Source organism: Hemitrygon akajei, chromosome 15, assembly GCF_048418815.1.
Source record: "Hemitrygon akajei chromosome 15, sHemAka1.3, whole genome shotgun sequence".
Taxonomy (NCBI): domain Eukaryota; kingdom Metazoa; phylum Chordata; class Chondrichthyes; order Myliobatiformes; family Dasyatidae; genus Hemitrygon; species Hemitrygon akajei.
This window is the reverse complement of record NC_133138.1, coordinates 47,680,119-47,705,448: the sequence shown is the minus strand read 5'-3', so window position 1 is coordinate 47,705,448 and position 25,330 is coordinate 47,680,119. Positions and strand designations below refer to the sequence as shown.

The following is a 25,330-nucleotide window of genomic DNA, read 5'->3' as shown; positions in this document are numbered from 1 at the left end:
CACTTTCTTGGATACCATTTCCATTGACACAGTAATTTTATACCCATGTTCAAATGAAAGGTTATGTTTGCTCAACAGCTTTGATTGAAGCTGTTCATTGACCACCTCACACACTAGTCTGTTGCAAAAGGCACAATCTAAAGAAGTGCCAAGAGATGTTACAGTAGTGTCCCAAGATTGTAAAAATATGCCCATGATCAAAATGCTTTTTGGTGTAGATGTCCAGATGGTGTCTAGGTTAATCTGTCTTGCACAAATCTACACACATTTCATTTACCTTTTACTGCCAATTAACTTTGCCCCAATTATTGTCTGTCTTTACCCCTGACATTATGACTGGCATGTTGTAGTCAAGGGTATATCACCATGACTGTTTTAATCAGTGAAACATTGGGAGCATTTGGCATTAATCAATTGATTATTAGAAATAACTTTGGACTTGGTCAACTTCAACAAAAATTTGTTTGTAGTATTTTCCACATAATTAAGATCAATTACTACAATTTCATTTTATCTTTGGAGTTTGAGTGCTCCTCACGAAAATATTTATATCTAGTTTTGATGTTCATCGAGACAGAAGTTTCATTGCATCTAATATGAATAATTGCTTCTTTTAATTTATGTGGTGTGAAGACTAAAATGATTATTTACTGTTGGTAGCTGTAATTAGTGCTTGCTGCTGCCGACTCTTCAAAGATTCTTAATAACTGTGTCTCATTTTCAAATTATAGGATGTTCACTGAATAATTGATGAAATACCATTATTGACAGTGATTTGAAAAGCAAAATCCAAGGTTGGTCTATTTTAGTATCCTCAATAAAGTATAAAAGATGTATCATCTTTCTACTTTTCATTTGTACTTTACTTCAGAATAGAATCTGGTTTACTCAGTTTCTGGTCTATTTTTGTATGCCAAGAAGCACTAAGCTTCAAAGGGTTTCATTATACTGAAGCCACAGAATATCTAATTCACAGTTGCTTTGTAATTTCAAAGGCATTTTGGATGCAGTTATTTTAACGCTAATTGGCTGTAATCTTCTCATATTCTTTTATTTGTGCTCTGGAATAAGAAATTTAGTTACTGAAATAACATCAATTGCATAGAAGAAGTGAGCTCATACTGTTTATCTTGTTGCCTGGAAATGTTTAATATATAAAAAAAAACCTTAAGGTCTTGGGTAATTTGCAAGTTTCTAATTCACAGTGTGTCTGGCACAATTTCTGATATAGTAATTGGAACATGGAGGCAGAATTGGTGCCAGACGAAGCTCTCTCATTTAAATTTCAGAGAATAACTGGCATATGTAAGGTGATATGTGACTCATGTATCTTAAGGTCTGTACACCAAGTCACATGAATGGTGACTTTTTACCATAATATTTTTGAATGTTAATCTTGCCATTATGGTGTTCATATTTTCTGAAAAAGTGAGATGTAACAGTGTGTATTATTCACTATTAAGTCAAGCTTTAGTTTTATTATACCATGAAATTCAACTGCAAATATTGGTTATGAAAATATTATTTAAAATATGTGTTCAAGAGTTGAATATATTTGTTGTTTCCAAAGTGCTGCCTTATTAGGAAAGTCAGCCATTTTAGAAAGGCATCTTTAATGATGAATATAAGTGCTTTTGTTTCCTGTTAAAAGTGATATGGTTGCACAGAATATAATTGTGAAAACAAAACATACATCGCTACATTCAAATAATTTACATGATTTAATTTGAAAGTAGAGTTTTGCTCTGTTGCACTCAATGTAAAGTATCCTTAGTCCATATATGAAACTGAATTAGACTGCTTTAATCCTAAAGGACGAATTGACTTCTTCAAGTGGATTAGAATTTATGGCTTCTGTACAACAAATTAGTATGGGTCGGCTGATAACTTTAGCTGGTTATTCTATAAAATTGTAGGATGATCTCTTCTCACCCTCCGATGGAAGCCAGAGGTACACCTGACTGCCAGTCCGACTGGCTCACCATTGAGATGAATAGCCAAATGATCGGGGAGTGGTTCCTCAGCTGTACGCAGCAACTGGCAACCCATTCATATCAACGGAGTCTCAGTATAAAAATAAATTATTTCACGATTGGGGCGCCATGATGGCATAGCGGTTAGTGCAATGTGTTTACAGCATGGGGTGTTCTGATATTCAGAGTTCAACTGTAAGGAGTTTGTACATTCTCCTCATGAACGACGTGCTCCGGTTTCCTCCCACAGTCCAAAGACGTTCTGGTTAGCTGGTTTATTGTCATTGTAAATTGTCCTGTGATGATGCTGGGATTAGACAGGCAGGCTGCTGGGCAGTGCGGCTCGTAGGACCAGAAGGGCCTGTTCCACGCTGTATCTCTAAACAAAATAATACACTTCCTTATTGTTTATTTTTCTTTATCTGACTAGAACAAATTACACTTAAGCTGACCTACACTAGCACCACCTCTTCAGCCACACTCACATCTAGCAGCCATGTGGCTCCGACCTCAAAATGATCCCAATAACTCTTGTCCTCATAATCTACCTCATTATGATTTTGCAATTTATTGTTTACATTTACCTCACTCTTCAGTAGCTTTTACACTTTATTCTGTATCATTTTTGTTTTACCTTACCCTAGCTTAATGCACTGTGTAATGATTTGAACTGTATACAGTGTTCGAGACAAGCTTTACACTGGATCTTGATACATGCGACAATAATAGACTAATACCAATACAAGACTAATAGACTAATACCAATACAAGACTAATACCAATACCGTTCTATCAAAAGTGGATTCCCTGAGAAATCAGAGCAATAAATTAACAAAAAAAAAGCATTTTTTTTAAAATTTACAGATGGTGACTCTGTTAAACAGGGAAGGGGTAAGTACGACACCATTGAGTGGTCACCAGCAAGTGGTCAGATGGTCAAGTGGGTAGATACACCTATTTCCCAGCTCCATCACCTTCTGAATCTATGTACTACAGCTCACTTCCAGGTCCCCATGGCTCATAGCTTTTCATTAATGTCTCGTAGTCCATGGAGTTTTAAGTTAAATGTCTTTTTATTTAAACCATTACTGCACCATTTTTAAAGGGTCAGTGGAAAATATCAGCCAAGGGGCTTTGACAGTTGGAAGTTGTCAAATGGCCATCTGAGCTTCCCAGAGACAGTGTTCTCAGAACATGTCACCAAAGAGTTTCTTTGTTCTCTTCCTCGGTCACTTGCACAGGTTAGTATGTATGGGCAGTACCATGACTGTGAGTTCAGATAGTGTGCTGGATCGAGGATACAGCCACAGAACACGGAAACAGATCAGTCAGCCCACCTTATCCATGCCTCTATCATGAACCCATCCACACCAATCCTATCTTCAAACACTTTGTGCTTAGCTTCTATGCCTTGACAATACAAATGCTTGTCATGAAAACAAAAATGTTCAGAGACATTTTGATTGACATTCTCAAACTAATGGACCCTCCCTCAGGCAATGCATTCCAGATCTTAACCACTCTCCTTGGGGAGAAGTTCTTCCTTAGAAGCTTACTAAACTTAATTAAAGTGCTACATTTCACACAACGATCTTGGTGAATCTGCTATGCAACATTCCTATAGAGTTATGTCCAGAGATTCATACAATACTCTGGCTATGGACTAAGCAGCACTTTATGACATTGTACCATCACCTCCTTGCAATTGAATTCTGTGCCCTTGCTAATTCAAATTCAAGTTTAATTGACATTAAACAATACTTGAATACTCACGAATACAGCCAAATGAAACAGCGTTATTCCGGGCCCAACAGACACACAAGGCACATATAGCACATATCAAATAGCAAGCATACAAGATATCAGTAAAATACAGTCATACAAAAATATATAGTCCAAGACCCTGAGTCCATGAATGTTGCTGCCGTGTGCAGTTGAACACAACACAGCTTGTCTTCTGCCAAGTGAACACTGGGGGGCAGCACTGACTCCAGTTTGAACGCCATGCCACACCACTGCTGGCACTCTAACACCTCTGTCCCGGGTGATAATAATGATAAATAAGAAAAGCAGAAATAGCTGGCTACATCAGAAAGATAGACACATTTAATTGCCCAAGAGATAACTAGCTCTTGTAGACTGAGTGAACTGAGCAGCATTTTGAAGCAAATGAAATAGCCAATGAGAACTGAGTGTCAGTTTTGTTGAGTGCGTTGTGTTTAAAGGCATGCATTTTGCTTAGAAGTTTAACTGCTCCAACCACACCAACCAAAATAAACTTTGCTGATATCATGAAAGTAATGCAGGAAAGTTTAGAACCAAAACCACTGGTGATTGGAGAATGCTTTAGGTTACATAAATGGAATCAAAAGGAAGGGGAGACCATTTAAACTTATGTGGCTGAATTGAAGAGATTGTCTGAACATTGTCAGTGCAGTGATGGGCTGAATGATGCATGAAGAGATTGTTTAATTTGTGGATTCTTACAAGAAAACATTCAAAAATGGCTCCAAACTGAAGCACAACTCACATTTAAAATTCCATTCCAATGGAAACAGCAGACAGAGAAGCAATTGAGTTGCAGTCAGGAATGAAAGTGAGCATGAACACAATTGCAATATCTAAACAAAAACCAGCCTAGCTGAACAAATTGTGTTACTGTTTAGGCAGGGGCTCACAGACAGCAGACCAATGAAGGTTCAAAGGCAAAACTTGCAGAAAATGCTACAAAGTAGGACGTGTACTAAGGGTATGTTGGACAGGCAACAATAAATAGATTGCACAGGGAAAAGAAAAAGTTGCCGTTTCAAAAAGAGCACTAATTTGAATGCTATTGATACAACATCTGATAATGATGAGAGTGACGCAGGACAGAGTAGCCTTGAGATACACAATGTGAAAACTAACATGAGACAAGCAATACAGCTTACACCAGAAGTGCACAGCAAATTACTTAAAATGGAATTGGACACAGCTTTGGTTATTTTAGTCATTCAACAAAATGAGTTTGAACGCCATTTCAAAGATATTGAACTGAAACTTGCAGTTATTCAACTAAGAACGTATGCTGGAGACAGATAACTCCAGTGGAATGACAGTTGTAACAGTGAAATACAACAACTGACAAGCCACAATGGTAAAAACAGGAGGGCCGGCATTGTGGGGTAATGACTGGAACAACTAGAACTTGATTGGAAATCTATTCATCATTTGTCTGACACCTCCCCTGCAAGAGAGCCAATGGAAAGCAAATTAAGAAAGGTACTGAATGATGCCACAGCAGTGTTCAAGGATGGCATTAGAAACCTCAAACATATCAAGGGTAAAATAGAGTTAATTGAAAATGCCACACCCAAGCATTGTAAAGCCTGTCTGGTTCCTATACCACCCATGCTAAAGTAGTCAGTGAGCTAGACTGCATGGAGGCTGTAGGAATTGTTTCCAAAATTGAGTGGAGCAGATGGGCACCAACAATCATCCCAGTAGCCAAGAAGAATGGGTCTGTCAGGATCTGTGGTGAGTTTAAAGTCATCATCAGCCCAGTACTGACAGTAGATCAATACCCTCTGCCCAGGATAGAGGATATCTTCACAAACCTTACACAGGAAAATACTTCAGCAAAGTGGACTCAGCTGAGGCCTACCTACTGATGGAAATAGTGATGAATCCAAAGTGTTTCTCACCATAAACACTCACAAAGGGCTTTATTGCTATAATAGGCCTATTTGTGGAGTAGCATCTGTACCTGCCCTTTGGCGGAAAGCTATGGACCAGGTGTTGCAAGGCTACAAAGGCACTCAGTGTTACCTGACTGACATCATTGCTCCCAGTAAGGATGACAAGGAACATCTCCAACATCTCAAGACTGTGTTAAAAAGATTAGAAGATTATGGGCTCTGAGCACGACACAAGTGTAAATATTTTAAACCAAACATCATTTGCTGTGGTCACACCATTGATCCACAAGGATTACACAAGTGTGCTGAGAAAATTCAAGCAGCGATGGACGTCCCAAGGCCAAAGGACATGTCATAGTTGTAGTTCTTTTTTGGATTTGTCAATTACTATAATAGGTTCTGGCCAAACATGGCTACTGTGGTCCACCCTTTGAACTCATTACTACAGATTGGGAAGAAATGGCAATAGACAAAGCAGTGTGAGATGGCTTTCCAAAAGACAAAGGAAATGGTGACATCAGACACTGTACTCACACACTATGATCCACTTCATTCTGTGGAGTATGCTGTGACGTCTTGTTTTATGGTATAGGTGTAGTCACGTCACATGGTATGAGTGACGAAAGTGATCACCTCATAGCCTTTGCGTCATATTCTCTTACTGCTGCGGAGAAAAATTACACACAGATTGACAGAGAGGCCTTGAGTCTGGTTTGGTGTGTAAAGCATTTCAACTAGCATTCGTATTGGAGAGAGTTTACCCTCAATACTGATCATCAGCCACTGGTGTCCATTTTCAAACCAGATAAGGGTGTTCCACAAACAGCAGCAAAATGCATGCAGAGATGGGCTCTGTTTCTTGGAGGACACAGTTACAAGACTGAATTCAGGACTACAACTGTACATACAAATGTTGATGAATTGTCCCCTCTACCCATGGAAAAGGAAATACCTGAAAAATTTACAAAAGAGGACACTCCTCTTAATGTATTCTCCCCAATGCAAATAGAAAGTCTCCCTGTTATGGCAGAAATGATCCAAAGGAAAACCAGAAAAGATCCCACATTGTCTCAGGTCTACATAGCCTCCCAAATAGGCTGGAATGTGCAACAAAAATTCCAGTTCGCCCATTTTTACCAGCGCCAGAATGAATCTGATGACGGTTGCCTTATATGGGGACTGAGAGTTGATATACCATCCAAACTGAGAGCTAAAGAGTTGGAGAAGCTATGTGCCAGTTCAAAATAAAAGTGTTGGCTGCAAACTTTGTTTGGTGGGCTGCGATATATCAGCAGATCAAGCATCTTGCTGTGCACTGTTAAAGGTAATAACACGTCATGAAGATAGGTATTCCGAGATATCAGAACCACTTCCTGTAGTCCCAGAACCATCACGGAGGAGACCCCAGAATATGAGACTATTTCACAACCACAACTCTCACCTGCCAAGCAGAGTGACCTCCCTGGTTAAGATGTTATCCCACAAGAGTAAGAAATCATCCACACCGATTAAATCTTGCTTGTTCCTCTTGGCCCACTCTGTCTCCTTGTGTATGGAGGCTGTGCTGGATCATTTGCACAGGTTAGTATGTATGGGCAGTACCATGGCTGTGAGTTCAGATAGTGTGCTGGATCGAGGATACGGCCACAGAGCATGGAAACAGATCAGTCAGCCCACCTTGTCCATGCCTCTATCATGAACCCATCCACACCAATCCTATCTTCAAACACTTTGTGCTTAGCTTCTATGCCTTGACAATACAAATGCTTGTCATGAAAACAAAAATGTTCAGAGACATTTTGATTGACATTCTCAAACTAATGGACCCTCCCTCAGGCAATGCATTCCAGATCTTAACCACTCTCCTTGGGGAGAAGTTCTTCCTTAGCAGCTCACTAAACTTAATTAAAATGCTACATCCCACACAACGATCTTGGTGAATCTGCTATGCAATATCTCCTATAGAATTATGACCAGAGATGCACACAATACTCAAACAAATGGATCCCCTCAGGCAATCTATTCTAGATTTCAACCACTCTCTTTGAGAAGTTCTTCCTTAGCAGCCCGCTAAGTTTAACTAAAAGGCAGCATCTTAGTGAATCTGCTGTGCAACACTTCCTATAGAATGGTGATCAGAGATGCATACAATACTCTGGCTGTGGCCTAAGCGGTTCTTTATAACAGAGTACCATCACCTCGCTGTCATTGAATTCTGTGCCCTGGTTAATGAAACCAAGTATCCCATATGCCATCAATCTATCTATGCTGTACTTTCAAGAATCTTTTGATATGTACACCATGTTCCCCCATCCTGAACATTTCATTGTGTATGTCTTGCCTTTATTAGTCCTTCTAAAATCACTCTTGTTGTATGTTTAATATTTCAGTAATATTTGAGTAATATTATATATATTTTGTTTGATTAAGCATTCTTTGTTTAAATAATTCATTACGGATTATATGTAAAAGTATGTGAATGAATGTGCATCTCTCTAAAGTAAAAAAAAAGAAAACTAAGACATGTATTCCTGGCTCCATGTTTCCTTTCAATTAGTTCTTTATGTTTTGGAGTTACAAAATATAACAATTCCCCTTAGACTTTCCAAGATTAAATTCTACCTTCTATTGCCTTGCTTATTATTGCAATTCATCAACAGTGACCTGTAGCCTATCATCTGTTATTACCTGGCTTATCCTTGAACAAATGAACTACATTTGCTATCCTCCAGTCAGCTGGCACCTCACCTACAGCTAGCCAAACCTTAAAAACCTCTGACAGAGCCTCAGCTCTCTGTTCCCCTGCCTCCCATAGCAGCCTGGGATAAATCTCACCAGACTCCAGAGATTTATTCTCCTTTAAGCCTGTGCAGACATCTAATGCTGTCATTAACAAGATGCCCTTCCTGAATTTCCAGCTACAATGTCCTTCGCAGTGAATATAGATGGGAAGTATTCATTTATAATGTCACCTGCATCCATTGGCCTATGAACAGATTGCCCCGCTGGATGCTTTGGCCTATTTTATTATTCATTATGATGTATATATATGGCTACTTTGTAGAAGCGGATATGGTTGTAAGAAGCTATTACATTAATAATTAAAATGACAACAGGGTTTGAAGCAAGTTTCTCCCCCACTAAATTTGTTTTGGTTTCATTCCTTTCCTCAGTCCCTTCCTCAGCACACCTGCTCTCCCACCAGCTCTAATGAGAAGTGTAAGGAGTAGATGGGTTTTATCATCCCCATGAGAGACACTAATCTGTTGATATATGTTTAATCTTGCCACAAAACCAACTTTCCTGCTGCTGTCCACATCCACATTTCCCAATTCCGGTTTCCTGCTTTTGCGCGTGTACTCACCAGAGAGACCTGTCGCCTGTTTGTGAGACCCCGTTTCTGTTCACCAGCACTTTAAAAAGACACCTGGTTTGGCTGAGTGCTGCTGAGCCCCGCGGGGGCTTTGTAATTTCATCACACAGTGTGAAGTAATCCACTTAAATTATGTGCAATGCCTGCCTTTGAAGGCTGGGGCCAACACCATGGCAACTCAAGAGGACAAAGAGAGCGAGACTAGGAATAAAAAAATGCCAGAAACCCTCAGCAGGTCAGGCAGAACCTGTGGAAAGAGAAACAGTATTAATGTTACAGGTTTAAGCTCCTTCTTCTAAACTGGGACGAGAACCCCAAAGTGAATAAGGATTTGAGAAACCAATTACCACCTTAATGTTCAGAAGGCAGCCTCGGTTTGCTTTCTCCCCAAGTTCTGATGAAGGCTTAGCCTGAGAAGCTACCTCTGATTTCTCTTTAACAATGCTGCCAGAGCTCCTTTGCAGTTTCTGCTTTTATTTCAGATTTCCAGTATCTTCAGTTATTTGTGAGTTCCTTTCAAAATTTGTGGAGAGATAACAGCTTCACCATCACGTTCAGCAGGAGGTAATGAGAAGGACTGCAGGCTCTAGTCTTTTATTTAACATACCACTCTCTCCTTTCTGCTCCCTTGTCCATTCATCCCTCCCCACTAATCTCCCTCCTGGGACATATCCCTGAAAGCAACACCTTCCTATCCACCTCCTCTCTCACCCCCCATTCAGGGCCCCCAAGAGTCCTTCCATGTGAGACAATACTTCACCTGCAAATCCTTTGGGGTCTGCTGTTGTATCCAGTGCTTCCGATGTGACCTTCTCTACATTAGTGAGACCCAACATAAATTAGGAGACCACTTTGTTGAGCACCCTCACTCCATCTGCCAAAAACGGAATTTCCTGGTGACTAGCTATTTCAATTCCTATCTCCATTCCCATTCCAACTGTTAGGGTGGGTAGACACCTCATATTCCATTAAGGTAGCCTTAACCTAATGGCATAAATATTGATTTCTCCTTCCAGTAGTTATTTATTCTCTTTTTTTTCCCTTTTCATCCATTCCCCACTCTGGCTCCTTACCTCTTCTCCTCACCTGCCTATCACCTCCCCCGACGCCCCTCCTCCTTCCCTTTATCCCATGCTTAACTCTTCTCTCCTATCAGATTCCTTCATCTCCAGCATTACCGTTCCCAACCACCTGACTTCACCTCTCACCTTCTAGCTTGTCCTCCTTCCCCTCCCCCTCCCCCTCACCTTTTTATTCTGGAATCTTCCCCCTTCCTTTCTTGTCCTGATGAATGGTCTCAGCCTGAAACGTCAAATGTTTATTAATTTTCATAGATGCTGCCTGACCTGCTGAGTTCCTCCAGCACTGTGTGTGTTGCTCTGGATTTCCAGCATCTGCAGGATCTCTTGTGTTTATGATACAGAACAGATGTTGTTAATCCTAATCAATGAGCACACTTACTTTCCTGCCAAGGTGCGGCCTTGAGCCCTACACCTTGAAACTGAGTAGCCAAACCATCCACACTGACTCACCCAATGCTCCTCAGTTCAATCAGCTTGTGCCTATTCATCTTCTATTGCTCTTCATTGGCGGCTGGCAGACCAGCTGAAAAGGTGCATCACCACCACCTACAGAACTGGAGTGTGAGGAGGATTCAGGAGAGTGATGCTAACAGCTACCCCCACCCCAGGAAGAAATAATATTAATAATTAGGATAACAATAACTAAATAAATGAACACCCAATGCTATTGACTTAAATTGTATTAACAACCCAACAAGTTTCAAGAATTTAAATACTTAGTACCTATGCTTCTCTCGTGCCTCTTGCCCAAACCCCACCAAACTAAGCACCAATATTGCTTCCCAGGGTCTGCTGTCTCTCCCACTCAGATGCCCTACATTCCAATAACACATGGGAGACTGTCTCTGGAAGATGACACTGTCTGCATTCACCTGTAGCATGCTTACCAAGTCTAAACAATGTGGCATTTAAACCAGTATGGTCAAGACTAAGCCAAGTAATTATAACTTCCCTCCTTCCGGGCCCTCCTCCCCTCCAAAGTGAAGTGACCCTTTTCTGAATTCCATATAAATGTCTCCCTTTCAATTGTGTGTACCACAGTCCCTGCCCCTATACGAGCTGGGAACCACAAAAAAAGCAGACATGCACTCCTAAATACTGCAGTGTAATAATGTTTGTCTAACATCTGGACAACTATTGGCCACGCCCATCTTAAGGCTGCACAATACAGAGAAGGAGTCAGAACAGACAACAACCTAGCTAGGCTGCAAATCTTCTATCCACTGCAATGCAAGAAGGATTGCCACTGTTTCAATAGTATAAACTGGAAGTTTAATAGACAACCTTCTTTTCTAATGGACACCTGAAATTCTGGGACTTAGACCACTGCATTGATTTTATGAGACACTGGGTCTTTCAAGCCATCTGTAAGCACTGGAACCATTCCATAATATTGATGATGCACATATAGAGTCACCATTACCTCTTCAGATACACAGGGGGCACAGTCTGACAGCCTCTCCCCAAGAGTCAAAGGTAAAGGAAATGGCCAGGGGTAAAAGCAGGTCATATTAGACAGAGCCATGTTCTCTGCCTGATTATTTCCTTCCAACCCCAAACTGCAATTCTTGTGATCTTGATATTCCCAACAATCTTATAACATATTCTTTGTTGGATGATCATTCTCATGACTACTGGTGTATACCCAATAATTCATAGCCATCCACAGTCTTTGCAAATACTATGGCATCTGGCCCATTTCATCCTGAAATGCTTTTTCTTCTCATCCATTCACGAAAACAGAGGAGTGCCCCCAAAGAATGGACGACAGTTAAATGTTAGAACCCCGAAGTTCCCCCCAGCTCCCCTCCCTCCCACGCATAAGCGGCAGCAAGCAACAATCCCCCTTCCCCCCACCAGCAAAAAAAGCGTCGTCACCCACCACCGAGCATTCAAGTGTGAGCAAGGCACAGCAAAGACACAGACTTGGAGTACTCCAAAGACTATATTGTTCACCCACATTCGACAATACCACAGGCTCTCTCACCCTAATAAGGGAGAAAGAGGCGTGTCCATTTCACAGCGAGATTAGAGGTGTCTCCGTTTCCATTCTTCAGTCAACATTCCTCCATCTCTAGCTTCTTATCCACTTTTCCTAGCGACCCCAGTGCTTGCAGTCTTAACTTTGGCAATTGAGGAGTCTCCCTCCATGTCCATCTTGTCCTGTACAAATATCAAAACTTGTCTTTAACAAAGCTATTGATGGCCAGTCTTAATCTCTGATTCATTCAATCTGCATCACTTGTATTTCCATGAAGTGCCTTGGAACACTTTCTTTTAAAATAGAAGTATATCTACCTAGAGGTGGCTGTCATCACTCGCCCTTCAAAGCTTGGAGGTTTTTCAGGTTGAGCTTCAGACCGGCACAATATTGCCAGAGCAGACGTGAATGGAGAAAAACACTGCCAAATCGTCAGTGGAAGGTGCCATTTCATAACATTATGATGGAAAATAAGTCATTAAAGATGCAGCTGAAGTTGGTTGGACTGAAGCACTCACATTGAGATTGGCCCTCATAGATCTCAGTTTAGCAAGTGGCATCCTGCTTGAATACTGAATTGATGGCAAACAGAGTTACTCATATCTCTCTTGACATTCAGCTTGTATCCAGATCAAGGCAGTGATTAAAACCACTGACCAAGCTGTTCTGGTAGAATAAGGGCTTAGTGTCAATCAGCACATTATTGTCAGCCCTAATTGATAGCGCCACGTGTCACTTGATAAGGGGTGGGGTTGATTAGCAGGGCTAGCTGTGGTGAATTCCATGATAGGTAGGACCATACACAATTCTCCACACTGCTATGTAAAAGACACTTCCAGAGATATACTGGAATAATTGGGTTCACAGGAGCAGCTAGCTTTTGTACAAGATTTTGATTTGATTGTTTTCTGAAAAGTAAGCTATTAAACTCAGATTTTCCTTTACTTGGATTGCCCAGAGGATGCTTGGATAGGGAATTTTAATGTGTTCTGTTAAAACCATTGTATTAGCCCCAGCATCCTCTGGAGCCTAATCTGAGTAATCCAGCGACTCATGAGAATACATGTTGGTTACAAGCTGAGAAGAAATTATGCCAATGCGCTTTCTGGGCCAAAAAGGCACAAATAATTTTAAAACAGCCAATATAAATGGCATTCAATATGGTTACGGCTATTTTCGAACGATTAAGAGCTGATTAACTATGGGGAGTACTGAAATCATTTTAACCAGTAATAGACTCTAATTTCCATACATGCAGCCAATTTAATTAAATGAAATCCTCTCTGAGGAAGTGTGGATGCTGTAATGATGTTCCCAGCATAGCAATGACTGTCTGGGTTCCCCTTGCAAGCCATCTTGGAAGGAACTAATAAAAGAACATCTCCATGGTAACCGCCTGTAGGTGAAGGACAGGGAAACCACAGCAAGTGTGAAGTCTGATGAGCCAGGAGCAGAGTGGCAGCACTGGTTTAGTTCAGGAGTTTCTCTTTCACTCAGGGTTGTCTGGAGTAGTTATATTATACAAGGAACAGTACTCCTACTTTGCAATAAGCAGCCACAGCTCAAGATAGTCAAGAAAACATCTGCAGCTGTTGTCAAAAAAGTTTGTGGTCCTTTATTTCCCTTGTTGATTTCTCAATAAACCATGTAAGGAAAATATACGGCACTGCAGTACTGTACGCTGGCTACAAAGCACCAGAATAACAAATCTCCTTCTCAGAACCACAGACTGATCAAAAATCATAAATAGAATCTTCAGCGCAGCAGCCCAGGTTACAACTGGGAGAGTCCTTTGCTCATTTGTACTGATAACTTTGGGGAAAATCTCTCAGCATATTGGTATATATTAATATGCCATTTGCATTGTTGCACATATCTCAACACAATATGCCCAAATACCTTGGGCCAAACTTTGCAGGCTGTGCCTGGTGATTGTCCGAATGTTCAAAGTTCAAAGTTGAAGTAAATGTATTACCAAAGTACGGGTTTGTCACCACATACAACCCTGAGATTCATTTTCTTGTGGGCACACTCTATAAATCCATAATACTGTAACCACAACAGAATCAATGAAAGACCACACCAACTTGGGCATTCAACTAAAGTGCAAATTTAAGAAGAAAGAAATAACAATAATAAATACAATAATAATAGCAATAAATACTGAGAACATGAGATGAAGAGACCTTGAGTCCATAGGTTGTGGGGCATTTCAATGATGGGCAAGTGAAGATACTGTATCCCCTTTGGTTCAAGAGACTGATGGCTGAGTGGTAATAACTGTTTCTGAACCTGGTGCTGTGAGTCCTGTGGCTGCTGTAGCTTTTTCCTGGTAGTAACAGCGAGAAGAGAGCATGATCTGGGTGACCAGGTTCTCTGATGATGGAGGCTGCTTTCCTGCAACAATGCTTCATGTAGATGTGCTTAATGGTGGGGAGGGCTTTACCCATGATGGACTGGGCCATATCCACAACTTTTTGTAGGATTTTCCATTCAAAGGCATTTGTGTTTCCCTACCAGGCAGTGATGCAACCAGTCAATAGACTCTCCACTACACATCTATAGAAGTTTGTCAAAGTTTTAGCTGTCACACCAAATCTTCGCTAACTCCTAAGGAAGTAGACACTGCTGTGCTTTCTTCATAATTGCACTTGCGTGCTGGGCCCAGGATGGGTCCTCGGAAATGACAACACTGAGGAATTTATAGTTGCTGACCCTCTCCACCTCTGATCCTCCAATGAGGATCGGCTCATGAACCTCTGGTTTCCTCCTCCTGAAGACAATAATCAGCTCCTTGGTCTTGCTGACATTGAGTGAGAGGTTATTGTTATGTCACCACTCTGCCAGATATTCACTCTCCCTCCTATATGCTGATTCATCACCACCCTTGATTTGGCCAGTGACAGTGGTGTCGGCAGTAAACTTGGAGATGACATTAGAGCTGTGCTTAGCCTCACAGTCTAAGTGTAAAGCGAGTAGAGCAGGGGGCAAAGCACACAGCCTTGTGGTGCACCCGTGCTGATGGAGATGGTGGAGGAGTTCATGTTGCCAATCCACACTGACCGGAGTCTGCAAGTGAGAAAATTGAGGATCCAATTGCATATTCAGACCAGACTAATCCTGGACTAATGCACGCAGGTTTGTGTGGAAATCTCACTGCTGCATTTGGTGGGAGGGCAGTTCTATAAGTGTGGTTGATTGCTGGACCCTTCCTGCAGTCCAGTGGGAGGTTACTATCACTCTGGGAACCCTGGTGTGGTGATGAGAATATTGCCTCTTGTGTATTGTGCGACTTGAACCTGCACATCATCTTGGACAGCATTGATTTCAGTGGAGATTCAAGATTTCAGATTATGAGGCAATGGGGATGGTAAATTACTTATTCATTATTATGTTTAATATTTTAAAATATGTTAAATATAATGCTTTTGAGTTTTAATTGTTTTGTTTAAAATTAATAATTATTTTTATTTTAGCTATTTACTTCAAATAATGTCTTTTAAATGTCACCGATTGTCAGCAGAGGTTGGATGTCCTTATGCATTCAACCCAACTAAATGTGGACAGATGAACAAATTTAAATGCAACAGATTGTGCAGATGCTGGAAATTCAGACTAACACTCAAAGTGCTGGAAGAACTCAGCAAGTCAGGAAGCATCTATGGAGGGGAATGAACAGTCAATGTTTAAGGCCACAACCCTTCATCAGGTCTGGAAATGAAAAACCAGAATAAGGACATGGTGGGAGGGGAAGGAGTACAAGCTGGCAGGTCATAAACACAAGAAAGTCTGCAGATGCTAGAAATCCAAAGCAGCACACACAAAATGCTGGAGGAATTCAGCAGGCCGGGCAACAACTATGGAAGTGAATAAACAGTCAACATGTCACCTTTCTACAGGACTGATAGGTGGAGCCAGGTGAGGGGGAAGGTATGTAAGTGGGGGAGGAGGTGATAGGTGGGAAAGCTTAAGAGTTGAAGAAGAAGGAATGTGATAGGAGAGGCAAGTAGTTCATAGGGCAAAGGTAAGGAGGAGGAACACTAGAGAGAAGTTATCGGCAGGTGAGGAGAAGAGAGGTGGCAAGAAGGGAGTCATCAAAGCTTGCAAAGAGTAAAAACAACAGATTCCCTATCTTAGTAAGTAGTATTTCAGATTTAAGTAACATGAAATAGTCTAGTGTGCTGTAAATACTCATGGGAATATATCAGGATATCAAATACTTAAATGACTTCCTAAACCTGATACTGAAAGCTGTTAGAAGCAAGTATGTTTCAACCTCAATTCCCTCCACAGCATTAAACTGTCTTTCCCCAGAAACTGATTTGTTTAAAAAAAGAATCAATGTATCATTGCAACATGGAGCTGAGAATTGGTAAAAGAACAATGCTTTTATCCTTTTCTCCTATTCCATAAGAACCAACAACCAATAAAAATAGAGGACATTGAGGACATTTCCTGCAAAATATCAGGATCATGAGAGATAATTTTCAAACAAAAATTAACCTCTGCCTGTTCTACAAGAGGACTGGCTGCGGGTGTCACATTTCTTTGCAACCAGACACATTGGAAAATGAAATACAATCAGCAAATGAGGTCAATCTGAAGGGTTCTCGTTTAATATATTTATCAATGACAGGTTACTGATGTATTACACCGGACAGTTTCTTTTTCTGTCCTCCTTTCAGCACATTTGTTTTATCAACAAGAGATTACCAGAGATTTAATCTAGGTTGCCGGAAGGGAAGGAGGAAGAAATTTAATGATCCAAGTTTAAAGTCAAATTTGTTAACTATATTTAGTCCTTGAAACAATATTGTCAGCTTTTCCTCACTGAGGACTTGGGTACTGTACACTTCTCAGCTGGTGCCTAGAGCATGTTTACAAAACAGTTTTTGATCTGTCATCAGTTCAAAACACAATGGGGACAGTGATGCAAAGCCAAACATTGAAAGCACAGCTGCACGTCAGATGTCAGCATCCCAAACAGCCAGCCAGCCACAGAGGTCAGAGCCACTGCTGCCATCAAGTACTCCCAAACGTTGAGTGCCTATGAATCAAGTGCAGGACTTAGTAGAGGCTGTAATTCCTTACAAATGAGGAGACCTCCTCATAATGTAGCCTGGTGGGCAAATAACAATTTCAAAGAGAGAGCCTGTCAGGTTTTTGATAGATCTTTGGGCTTTTCTTTTTCCTCTCGTATCTGCCACTTGATGGCTTAGCACTGTTTTGATTTTGTAATGTAGAAGACTACAAGATCAAGATAGTGCAGAGGCCATCAAGTGGCTTTGAATGACACCTTTGAAATGGTTTGAAGCTTTCTTGCCTCTTACTTCAAAACTTTCTGCATAACGTACCAACGATATTTCATAAAGTTAAAAACTGGTACCACACGCAAACACGCCACATTCATGTCTGTGCCAACCCTCCATTCACATTAATCTGACACCAATCCCACTTTATTCTCCCCAAATTCCCATCAACATTCTCTGGATTCTATCTCATTTATGAACTCGGCGCAATTCACAATGGGCAATTAGTCTGCATGTCTCAGAGATGAGGGAGGAAATTGGAGCCCCCAAAGGAAGTCCACACAGTCACAGGGAGAACATACAAACTTCACACAGATATCACCCGATCTCAGGGCTGAACCCCTGTGGCTGGAGCTGGGAGGTGACCAGCTACGTAACTGCAAATATACACTCTATGACCACCTCCTGTACCTAATAAAGTGGACACTAGGTGTATATTCATGGTCGTCAATGGTTAACATGTTGTGCATTCAGGGATGCTCTTTTACACCATTTTTGTGATGCATGGTTATTTGAGTTACTGTCGCCTTCCTGTCAGCTTGAACTAGTCTGGCCATTCTCCTCTAACCCCTCTCATTAACAAGGATATTTCGCCCACAGAATGCTGCTCACTGGATTTTTTGTTTTTTTGTTTTTTGCACCATTCTCTGTAAACTCTAGAGACTGTTGCGTGTGAAAATCCCAGATCAGCAGTTTGTGTTATACTCAGACCACCCTGTCTGGCACCAGCATTCATTCCCCACAGTCAAAGTCACTTAGGTCACATTTCTTCCCCATTCTAATGTTTAGTCTGAACAGCAACTGAACCTCTTGTCCACATCTGCATGCTGTTTTTGTGTTCAGTTGCTGCCACATGATTGGCTGATTAGATATTTGCATTGATGCACAGGTGTACATGGTAAAATGGCCACTGTGTGTATATTTGCAATTTTAGTGAATTGATTGATACCTAGCTGTGATTAATAGTAAGAGCGTATGTTTATGTATAGATTCTGGTGCTGAAGGATCGGATGGTGTATTGCACCAAGATAAACAAGAGCAGTATGATTTTGTAGTGATGAGTGTTAAGCTATTACAGTGCCAATGAACTGTGATCAAATTGCACTGTTGTCAGTAAGGAATTTGTTCACTCTCCTTGTGGCCACTCAGTCACACTGTGCGGTGTCTGGGTGCTCCGGTTTCCTCACAAAGAAGTACAGGTTCATAAATTAATTGGTCACATACAATAGATGTAATCGGACAATGTGGACTCGTTGGGCCAAAAGGGCCTGTTACTGTGCTGTATTGCTAAATAAAGTATCAAATAAAATAAACCGTATTGCATCCTAGTGTTGACTTGTACAAAATGCTGCTCTCTATTTTCCGGATCCCACTGAAGAAACCTATAACCCAGTGGTTTCATGAAACTTGTTTTATTAAAATTAGATTTGTATAGTTAATTGAATTTAAATTCCCCAGCTCCATGGTGAGATTTGAACTCATGCAGTCTGAAAGTTAATTTATTATATATATGATCCTAAATAATTTCTGCCAATTATTTTCAGAACCAATCATGTTTTCTTCATCAAGTGAGTCGCTGTATGTATTCCATATTATCAGGCTGTGATCAGCATGCTTGGATCACTGAATGATCTTGCCTCTGGGTTATAGTTCAAGCACTGTGCCAGAACTACAGGAATATAATCTATGCTAAAGTCCTGTTCTGTGCCCAGAGGTGAAAATAACAAGTTTCCTACTGGTAAAGTTATACGACTAATATTGTTAATTTGATTGTGCTAATTTGGGTCAGAAGTTTATATACCAGTATGTAATACTGGCCAATACTACCTCTTGGTACCAGATTTGTTAACAACTTAAAATGGTCTACTAAACTGATGACATGGACTCTTTGATTGTCCCCAGTAACAGTTGCCCCTTAACTAAGACCCCTTAAAGAAATAGCTTAACAGATGATGTATTTAACTGGTTTTGATGAGACCTTACTGTGAGCAATTTGGCTGTTGTTCTTCTCTGCATAGCATGATGTGGTAGCGTAGCGGTTAATGTAATGCTATCACATCCTCACTGCTGTCTGTAAGGAGTTTGTACATTGTTCCTGTGACCCTGCTGGTTTCCTCCAGGTGCTCTGGTTTCCTCCCACAGTCAAAAGATGAACTGGGTAGTAACATGCACAAAATGCTGGAGGAACTCAGTAGGACAGGCAGCATCTATGGGAAAGAGTCAACAGTCGAAGTTTCAGTCCGAAACCCTTCATCAGGACTGGGGAAAAAAGGTGGGAAGTCAAAGCTACTCCCCTCCCTCACCTCCTTTCTCTGATTCTCACCTTTTTTCCCAGTCCTGATGAAGGGTTTTGGCCTGAAACTTTGTCTGTTTACTCTTTTCAATGGATGTTGTCTGGTCTGCTGAGTTCCTCTAGCATTTTGTGTGCGTTGTTTGGACTTCCAGCATCTGCAGATTTCCTGGTGCTTGTACTGAGTGGTAGATTAATTGGTTGTTGTAAATTGTCCTGTGACTAGGCTAGGGTTAAATAGGTGGGTTGCTAGCCATTGCAGCTCATTGGGCCAGAATGGCCTTTTCCATGCTGTATCTTTAAATAAATACATCTATAAAATCACACTTTGGAAGTACCCCATTGGCTGTGGAATACAGTATTTTTGAATGTCACTTGATTGGGACAGTGAGAAACTGTTGTGAGTTTGCTCTCTCTTTACACTTTAACTTGGGATTCTGGGAGCAATTTATTTTGATATGGTAACCTCATGGCAATTGAAATAAACTGACTACATATTTTCACTGGTCCTTAAAATTCTTCAGATGATGTCCCACCCTAATTCTGACGAAAGTCCATTGGAATCTGCTAAAAATTGGGAGGGACCTGTATGCTTTCTCTCCAACTTGCTAGCAGGGAGCAGAACATCTCGATGAAATACCTGAATAGTTCCCATCTATTGAGACCAGGACACTGGGTCACATAATTCATCATTGATACAGTGTGGTAACTTGGTAATAGGATCCTGGCCTTAAATATGTGCAAAACATTCAGCATAACCTGCATCTTTGTATATCTGTTGCTTACATTTTCTCTGTGCTTTGTGAGTAAGGTGTTGACCAAACCTGTTCAATTACATTCCTAGTCCTTCCCATCCTCAACGTTGTGAATGATTGCATTGGCATCTGAATGTCAACTGAGGATTCTAACATGATGCAATATCTTCTCCCTCATACCTAAACTTTCTTACTAGATATGGTTTCTTTGATGGAAGAAATCTCCTTATGTTCAAAACAAGTCAATATAAGAAGTCGGTCTGTATGAACCTTGGATTTACAGGAAGTCCTATGTGAGTGAAGATTTGACACCATTTTAGCCCTCAGTGATTTTCAGGGGAGTAGGTGTGCCAGACATGCTCTCTTAAAATGCACATTAGTGAATGTCTTCAGTCTGTGTACATTACAAATTCTCGTCTAATTGCACCTCTGGAAATATTACTGTTAGATTTTTACTGTTGGTTTAAATTATTGTTGCCATTTTGGCAGTCTGATGATTTTGAGTTTGTGATTTTCCAGTCAAACTGACTGCACTGAATTTTCTTCAGAGTTCCTTCTGAACTCCAACTCGTAAGTTAGTTTCCATCGATCCAAACCCATAGCTTTTTTTGTTGGTGCCTTTGAGATGTTTACAGACAGTTGACTTGGTATCGTCCATCCAGTTACCTTTGGATGAGATGGTTGTAGCTACTTCAATTGCTGATTTGCTCCACAGCCTTAGTTTCTCCTCAGTTGACAGAAGTAGACACATTGCTGATTTTTCTTTCAGTAGCTCAGTAAGCAATTTTGTCAAATTGGGTAGTAGGTTGTCAAATAATATAAAAACATGATGAAAGTGCTTTTACAATTGTGTTCTGAAAACCTTCTAAAACATTTGATTTTTCCATTAAACTGTTTCTAAGTGATCATAACTTGTCTATAAAATCATGGTTTTACTCCTGAACAGAACCTAACTAAATGCTCCTTTCTGACCCTATGTTAGTTAGCAATGATAGTCAGCACTTTCACGGTATTAGTAAAAAAAAAGTGAATTGTTATTTTTATCTTATTATGTCAAACCAATTCACATTGATATACTGTGCATGGGGTTAGAACAAAACTGCAGATGCTGCAAACTGGAAACAAAAACAGAAAATGACAGAAACACTCAGCAGGTCAGGCAGCATCTATGGAAAGAAAAAGAGAGTTAACATTTCTGGTCACAAATCCTTTGTCAGAACTGATAAGGAGAGCTTCTTTTTGCCTGCCACTTTAACTTTCCATCTCATTCGCATTCTAGCGTACTGCCTGTGGCCTCCAGCACAGTCCCAGAGGCTTAGGGGCACCACTTCATCTTGTGCCTGCCTATCCTGACACCTTCCTGACTAATATCGAATTCTGCAACTTCAAACAACCAATTTTCTCTGTTTGTATCAGAACAGGCCACGACATCAATATATACTATTGGTTCATTTATTCTCTCCCTATTAGCATAGTCTGTGCTGATGGTTATGTCGTGCAGTCTTGCATTTCACAACTCTTCCTTTCTTTTGTCTGCATCCTCATCCTTAATTTGCCTTATTTCATCATCTTTATGAGCAAAGGACCATGCTCTCACTATTTCTGTCTCTCCCTCTCCCTGCCTCTCTCTCTCACTGTGTGTGGATGTGTCTGTCTCTCTCTCTCTCTCTCTCACTGTGTGTGTGTGTGAATGTCTGTCTCTCTCACTCTGTGTGTGGATGTCTGTCTCTCTCTGCCTCATTCTCACTGTGTGTGTGTGTGTGTGTGTGTGTGTGTGTGTGTGTGTGTGTGTGTGTGTGTGTGTGTGTGTGTGTGTGTATATCTCTCTCTCACTGTGTGTGTGAATGTGTCTGTCTCTCTCTGCCTCTGTCTTACTGTGTGTGTGTGTGTGTCTGTCTCTCTCTCACTCTCACTGTGTGTGTGTGTGTATGTGTGTATCTCTCTCTCTCTCTGTGTGAATGTGTCTGTCTCTCTCTCACTCTCACTGTGTGTGTGTATGTGTGTATCTCTCTCTCATTGTATGTGTGAATGTGTCTGTCTCTCTCACTCTCACTATGTGTGTGTGTGTGTGTATGTGTGTATCTCTCTCTCACTGTGTGTGTGAATGTGTCTGTCTCTCTCTCTCTCTCTCTCACTGTGTGTGTGTGTGTGTATGTGTGTATCTCTCTCTCACTGTATGTGTGAATGTGTCTGTCTCTCTCTCTGCCTCTGTCTTACTGTGTGTGTGAATGTGTCTCTCAACGTCTCTCACTGTGTGTGTGGATGTGTCTGTCTCTCTCTCTCTCTCACTCTCACTGTGTGTGTGTGTGTGTGTGTGTGTGTGTGTGTATGTGTGTATCTCTCTCTCTCTCTCTGTGTGAATGTGTCTGTCTCTCTCTCACTCTCACTGTGTGTGTGTGTGTGTGTATCTCTCTCTCTCTCATTGTATGTGTGAATGTGTCTGTCTCTCTCACTCTCACTATGTGTGTGTATGTGTGTATCTCTCTCTCACTGTGTGTGTGAATGTATGTGTGTATCTCTCTCTCATTGTGTGTGTGAATGTGTCTGTCTCTCTCTCACTCTCACTATGTGTGTGTGTGTATGTGTGTATCTCTCTCTCATTGTATGTGTGAATGTGTCTGTCTCTCTCACTCTCACTATGTGTGTGTATGTGTGTATCTCTCTCTCACTGTGTGTGTGAATGTATGTGTGTATCTCTCTCTCATTGTGTGTGTGAATGTGTCTGTCTCTCTCTCACTCTCACTATGTGTGTGTGTGTATGTGTGTATCTCTCTCTCTCATTGTATGTGTGAATGTGTCTGTCTCTCTCTCACTCTCACTATGTGTGTGTGTGTGTATGTGTGTATCTCTCTCTCTCATTGTATGTGTGAATGTGTCTGTCTCTCTCACTCGCACTATGTGTGTGTGTGTGTATGTGTGTATCTCTCTCTCACTGTATGTGTGAATGTGTCTGTCTCTCTCTCTGCCTCTGTCTTACTGTGTGTGTGAATGTGTCTCTCAACGTCTCTCACTGTGTGTGTGGATGTGAATGTGTCTCTCAACGTCTCTCACTGTGTGTGTGGATGTGTCTGTCTCTCTCTCTCTCTCACTCTCACTGTGTGTGTGTGTGTGTGTGTGTATGTGTGTATCTCTCTCTCTCTCTCTGTGTGAATGTGTCTGTCTCTCTCTCACTCTCACTGTGTGTGTGTGTGTGTATATCTCTCTCTCTCATTGTATGTGTGAATGTGTCTGTCTCTCTCTCACTCTCACTATGTGTGTGTATGTGTGTATCTCTCTCTCTCTCTCACTGTGTGTGAATGTGTCTGTCACTCTCCTCTCACTGTGTGTGTGAATGTGTGTGTGTGTCTCTCTCTCTCACTGTGTGTGTGAATGTGTGTGTGTGTCTCTCTCTCAGTGTGTGTGAATGTGTGTGTGTCTCTCTCTCACTGTGTGTGAATGTGTGTCTCTCTCTCACTGTGTGTGAATGTGTCTGTCTCTCTCTCACTGTGTGTGTGAATGTGTCTGTCTCTCTCTCACTGTGTGAATGTGTCTGTCGCTCTCCTCTCACTGTGTGTGTGAATCTCTGTCTCTCTCTCTCACTGTGTGTGTGAATGTGTGTGTGTGTGTCTCTCTCTCTCACTGTGTGTGAATGTGTGTGTCTCTCTCTCTCACTGTGTGTGTGGATGTGTCTGTCTCTCTCTCTCACTGTGTGTGTGAATGTCTCTCACTGTGTGTGAATGTGTCTGTCTCTCTCTATCTCTCTCACTGTGTGTGTGTGTGTGTGTGTGTGTGTGTGGATGTATCTGCCTCTCCCTCACACTCTGTCTCTCTCTTTCTCACTATGTGTGTGTGTGTCTCTCTCTCTCTCACACAGTGTGTGTGAATGTGTGCGTGCGTGTGTGTGTGTCTCTCTCTCTCAATGTGTGTGTGAATGTGTGTCTGTCTCTCACACACATCCACACACACAGTGAGAGAGAGGGACAGATACATATTCTGCATGTAGGTCGGTCACCAGTGGAGTGCCTCAGGGATCTGTTCTGGGACCCTTACTCTTCATGATTTTTATAAATGACCTGGTGAGGAAGTGGAGGGATGGGTTAGTAAGTTTGTTGATGACACAAAGGTTGGGGGTGCTGTGGATAGTGTGGAGGGCAGTCAGAGGTTACAGCAGGACATTAATAGGATGCAAAACTGGGCTGAGAAGTGGCAGAGGGAGTTCAACTCAGATAAGTGTGAAGTGGTTCATTTTGGTAGGTCAAATATGATGGCAGAATATAGTATTAATGGTAAGACTCTTGGCAGTGTGGAGGATCAGAGGGATCTTGGGGTCCGAGTCCATAGGACGCTCAAAGAAGCTGCGCAGGTTGACGCTGTGGTAAAGAAGGCGTACGGTGTGGATCTTCATCGATCGTGGAATTGAATTTAGGAGCCGAGAGGTAATGTTGTAGCTATATAGGACCCTGGTCAAACCCCACTTGGAGTACTGTGCTCAGTTCTGGTTGTCTCACTACAGGAAGGATGTGGAAGCCATAGAAAGGGTGTAGAGCAGATTTACAAGGATGTTGCCCGGATTGGGGAGCATGCCTTATGAGAATATGTTGAGTGAACTCGGCCTTTTCTCCTTGGAGCGATGGAGGATGAGAGGTGACCTGATAGAGGTGTATAAGATGATGAAAGGCATTGCTCGTGTGGATAGTCAGAGGAGGGCTGAAATGGTTGCCACAAGAGGACACAGGTTTAAGGTGCTGTAGAGTAGGTACAGAGGAGATGTCAGGGTTAAGTATTTTACTCAGAGAGTGGTGAGTGCGTGGAATGGACTGCTGGCATCGGTGGTGGAGGTGGAATTGATAGGGTCTTCTAAAAGTCTCTTAAATAGGTACTTGGAGCTTAGTAAAATAGGGGGTTATGGGG

General features: G+C 41.4%; 1 protein-coding gene across 1 annotated transcript in view; it reads left to right on the top strand.

The window, feature by feature from the left end:
* LOC140739325 (ras-GEF domain-containing family member 1C-like) overlaps positions 1-25,330 on the top strand; it is a 210,639-nt gene that overhangs the window by 17,111 nt on the left and 168,198 nt on the right. The window contains exon 2 of the mRNA XM_073067510.1: positions 732-794. The gene's annotated coding sequence lies outside the window, so the exon portion shown is untranslated. The remainder of the gene's footprint in view (positions 1-731; positions 795-25,330) is intronic.